Source organism: Euprymna scolopes, chromosome 23, assembly GCF_053919585.1.
Source record: "Euprymna scolopes isolate OS-2025 chromosome 23, ASM5391958v1, whole genome shotgun sequence".
Classification (NCBI taxonomy): domain Eukaryota; kingdom Metazoa; phylum Mollusca; class Cephalopoda; order Sepiida; family Sepiolidae; genus Euprymna; species Euprymna scolopes.
In genome coordinates, this window is record NC_136504.1 from 22,995,383 (window position 1) to 23,000,828 (window position 5,446).

General features: G+C 33.1%; 1 pseudogene; it reads left to right on the forward strand.

Moving 5' to 3' along the window:
* Positions 1–4,312: 4,312 nt before the first annotated feature.
* LOC145246244 (5S ribosomal RNA) lies at positions 4,313–4,431 on the forward strand (annotated as a pseudogene).
* Positions 4,432–5,446: the final 1,015 nt, after the last annotated feature.

The following is a 5,446-nucleotide window of genomic DNA, read 5'->3' on the forward strand; positions in this document are numbered from 1 at the left end:
ATTGGCTGACTAAAAACTCAATAGAATGTGCATATATAAAAACGCGAGACAATCACAACTCTTTGCATAAGCCTGACGAATCCGAGCGTGCATGAAACGCGGAATAATCTGTGTAGCTTAATTGCCATATATATTTTTATATCTCACTATATATATATATATATATATATACATATACATATATATATATATATATATATATATACACGGGAATATATTTCTATTATAAGAATATATTGTTCATTAGAAAGATTAATTTTTGGCATTTATAATTTAAATACGATACAATTTTGAGCATATGACCCTGCGATTCGAGCATATATGTCATAATCTAGAGGTCAAATTTTCATAAATCCTACCCATTACATTAGTTTATATTTCGACAATACCGTGTCGAATTTTATCTTGCAAGTGGTCGATCGTGTCTGGTTCGTCAGCGTATCCAGAGGACTTTAAATATCTTCAAAGAAAATAATCTTATGAAGTTAAATCGTACGAACGTGGTGGCCATTTGACATTTCCATTTCGTGAAATTATTCGTTCATCCAATGTTTCTCAGTATATTGCTTGTATCATTTGCTATTTCAAAACGCTGCTGGAGTGGCAGTCTCTTAATGATGAATTGCCAAACAAAGCTGAACTCAAAATAAGCGAGAGGGAACAGATCTGCAATTAAACAAAGAGTTGTCTGTTTAAAGTTCGCCGCCACTAAAAACACTGGATATATAAATCGGGTTTGAGAATATGTTAATGGGAATGTATTTAAGATAATTTGCATTTATAAACAGAAATTTCGTTAAGAATGTCTGCGTATTTAGTTGGTAGCTAGAGAGATCAAGAGACAGTAAAGAGAACTGAAAGCTAAGTCGGATATATAGGAATGGAGAATTAAATACAGTGAGGGGTATAAAAGAAAAGGAGAGAAAGGCAAACTGCACGAATGTGTGTAAGAGAGACAGAGAGAGAGAGAAGGTGGAGAAGAAAGGGAGGGAGAAAATATGTGTGCGAAAGCGAGAGGAGAGAGAGAGAGAGAGAGAGAGAGAGAGAGAGAGAGAGAGAAGATGTGTGCTTGTGTGTGTGAAGGAGAAAGAACACGAAAAAGTGAATACATGTTTTCCAACAAAAAAATAGAAAATGGAATATACCATGTCTCGCTTTAAACATGAAATGCTTGAAAGAACAAATAAAACTAATGGAGAACTAAGCAACTCAGAAAAAAACGTCCATCGCCTGAGATTTTCATTAAACATTTATTACTTAGCGTTAAATTAACATAAAAGGAACGTCCTATTAAATACAGTGATCGACATTTTAATATCAAACACCCACGAGACAAGGTCATTAAGTCTATCGACTTTGTCCACTTAACATAGAGTGATCATCTAAAAGAGCTCAGTAGTTCACATACAAAGACTTAAAGTGAAATTATATATATATATATATATATATATATATATATATATATATATATATATATATATATATATATATATATACTAGCTGACCACCCGGCGTTGCCCGCTCGTAAAATACGCTTAAACATGATATTTTAATTTATGCAGAATCCGTATGCAATATTATAGAATCAACCTTTATTGATTATTATGTATTACGAGAAATAATTTGCCTGGTAAACTAATTTGCAATAAATAAATTAAATAAAAAAACAATGATAATGTCGTACATCAAATTCCATCTGTGTTTGTTTACAATATCACGTCAGCTGATATTTGGTTTGACAATCTTTAAAATACTCTTTCTTCTGTTATAGATAAAAAAGAAGAATTTTGACAAGTGAATATTTTACGTTACACCGGTGTAACGTAAAATAGTATCCTGTCAAAATTCTTCTTTTTTATCTATAAGAGAAAGACTATTTTAAAGATCGGATTATTTTCGATTTTCATACTTATCGGATGAATTTCTGTAGAAAATATATTAAAGAACACTGCCAGTCATATAAATGAGTTTTGTGTGAAATTTGCAGAAGATAGGTTCAGCCGTTTCGGAACCTAGGAGGAAGGAACTCTCACACACACTAAGTGACTTATATCTCATCAAATGGTTCAGTTTGTTTATTTTTCTAGGGTGTTTATACTATTTTCTTCGTCTTCATTCTTTTACTACTATATACTGATTTCATGTTTTTCTTGGAGAGCATTATTATTTTTTCCTGTGAAAATTGCTGCACTGTTTTCTCCTTAATGGCTTCAACTTTTCTTGTAAATTTAGGATTCAGGATTCTATTCTAGTCTTTCAAGCTGCTTTGCTGTACTCACTCCTTTTACCATACTTTCAGTCGTAACAGACATTGAGTAGTTGAATCTGTAGTACTTCCTGTTAGGATGTTGGAGACAAGTCTTTTATTTATAATTTTATTTTTAACTTCACCCATTTTTTCTTCCTTTGGAATTGTAATTTTGATTATCCTCGTTCATGATTTTCTTAACGCGTTTAACCTTTTTTGTTTCTACATCTGTGAATTCTTTCATTTCCTAGTTAGTAATTCCTTCCATTTTAATATTCACATAATTCCTCCCTCCCTGGTTCCATGATGTTTTGATTATGGATATTTATTAGTCTATCAGGTTATCCCATAAATTCTTTCCGAATTTATGAATAAAGAAAAGAAGACCAAATGTTACATTTTATTAAAGATTTACTCATCAAAATACTTTTCTCTGATTATCTACGACTTCCTTCCATCTGTTAACAAGCTTATTAATTACATCACTGTAAAATCCTTTGGGCTTTGATTCGAAGAACTCACAAATGTCAGTTTCCACATCTTTCTGCATTACAAAAGCTGTTCCTTTCGCACGATTTTGTAAGCCACGAAACAAATATTAGTCTGAAGGAGCAAGGTCAGGAGAATAGGGTGGATGAGGAATTTTTCCCAACCAAGTTCTTCGATCTTTTTTGAGATGATTCCTGTTGTGTGGGGTCGTGCATTGTTCTGGTGAAACATCACCCATTATCGATTTTTCCCTTAAAGATTGATTCAAACGCTCTAATTGCTGATAGTAAATGTGAGCATTAATTGTTGCATTAGGTAGTAACAATTCAATATGGATTAGTCCTTGGCAATCCCATCATATTGAAAGAAGAACCTTATTTCCATGAAGTTCTCATTTGGGCTGAGGTCTTTACTCTTTATCTTTGTCTACGATGCTTAACATTTCGATGAAAGATCCATTTTTCGTCACCAGTTACAAGTCTATCCAAAAAAAGGGGGAACAAGTTGGCAAGAACAGAGAGAAGAGCAGATGTCGACTCGGGATTTTAGATTGTTTTCGGACAATTCATGAAGAACCCATTTTTCAAGTTTTGGAACTTTTCACAGTTGTTGAAGATGATGATGAACAGGTGTACGGTTTGAACTCACTTCTATTGCCTAATTTCCCACCTGATAAAGCAGGAGTTTTTTTAAGAGCTGCTTCAAGAAACTTATCATCAAACTTAACTGGACGTCCGGTTCGATATTCATCTTCAAGAGTGAAATCTCTACGTCTGAATTTCGCAAACCATCTTCTGCAAGTTCTTTCATTTGCACGTTCTTTTCCCTGACTGAATATTTCTAACCGCTTCGGCTACTGAGTTTCCTTTCTTGAACTCATAAAGTATGATATGCCTCAAATAATTCTAAGGCCTTTCCATATTAGTAGAGTTGTAATCAAGCAAGTTTAAATTTTATCGTTCTGTAAAAAATAACTGTAATCGTTAACATGCATCTAAACATAGAAATGTAATAAATTACACAGTATACACAATATTTTTTTAAGTTTCGCTCAGTTTATAAACAAATGGTAAAAATTCGGACAGAACTTATGGGATGACCTGATATTTATTGTTTATATTAATTCTGTTAGATGTCGTTTACTAAAACACACTGTTACGCATATCTCTTGCTTGGTGTGTATTCTGTTTTGTTGTTTAGAATTCAACTTATCTGTTTCATGGCTCATGCATTATTCAACGTGATAGTGTGGATTATTTTCGTTTTGTATTTTGTTCGGTGATGAACTGAAAGGTAAAAGTGGTTCTACGTGAAAGTAAAATATTTACGATATAATTCTTCTAATCATCAATCATTAGAAAATGGTTGATATTAGGGAGGGGATTTTTAACACTTGTCAGTTGAACAGGAATTTAAATGAGAGAATTGGTACTTATGGAAGTTTGACAAACTGTGTCGTAGTTACGTGTTTAGACGGTTAAGAAACTCAGCGAGAAAGAGAAAGGTATAATAGAGAAGAGAAGATGGTATATAGAAAGGGAACGAAATTATAGATTGATAGATAGATAGATAGATAGATACGGCATAATCACGTTGACACACCGGTTCCCGTCAGATCACCGAAGTTAAGCAACGCTGAGCCTGGTCATTACTAAAATGGGTGACCAATTTGGGAAGTCCAGGTGCTGTGTGTAGGAGGATGTCGACACCTCCCTGCAAAAAGTTGCAAAAACCTAACGTCGTCATCTCCCCTAACGGGGATATACATGCGACTGGGGACCGCTTGTGAATTTCATACTCCCATGAAACTTCCTCCTTCAGAGGAAGCTGGTTAAACCCTGAATAGGTTTGGTGCCGACTGCACATAGATAGATAGATAGGGAGGTAGGTAGACAGACATGCAGACAAACAGACAGACAGAAACAGAATGCATGAAAGTGATGATAGAAAGATTGTGGGGAAAAATAGAAGGATAATTGGAGAAAGAGAGATAAAAATAGAGATAAAGACGGAGAGAGGGGAAGAGATACAGATTAATAGAGAAAGTAAGACTTGTAAACAATATAGAATTAAAATTACAGGAAATAAATTTAACCTTTATAAAATGCTGGTATCTAGATATAGACAGATGTATATATAAATAGAAACATATGTGTATGTGAGTGTGCTCACGTGATTTTCTGAATACATATGAATTTATATATAAAATTAAACAGAAAGCCATATGAATATATGCATTACTAGGTGTGTCAGAAATTTCGTGAAAAATATTGAATAATTCCACTGCGTCTTTCTGAACTTACAACTCCTCGAAAAATGTAATTCAAGCCCTAATTTTTTTTTCAATTAAAGGAGCAAGGACCAAGGTTTCATTAAAAAAAACAAAAAAAAACGTGTTTTTTTTAAAAGGTTGTAAACTTCGGACTTTACAGGTAAATTTCTAAAAAACACTACTTTTTTGTTTTAAATTTGAATATATTATTTATTGATCTTTTATCTTCACTTTGTGATATATAACACTTTGGTGAGTAAATTAATTATTTACTTTTTAATAGACATTTCAAAACGGGAGGCGGGACGTATTTGACCCCCTGTTTTTCCAAGCTTATAACTGCTCGAAAAATGTAATTCAAAACCTAATTTTTTTTCAATTAAAGGAGCAAGGACCAAGGTTTCATTAAATAAAAAACAAAAGAAAAAACAAACAAC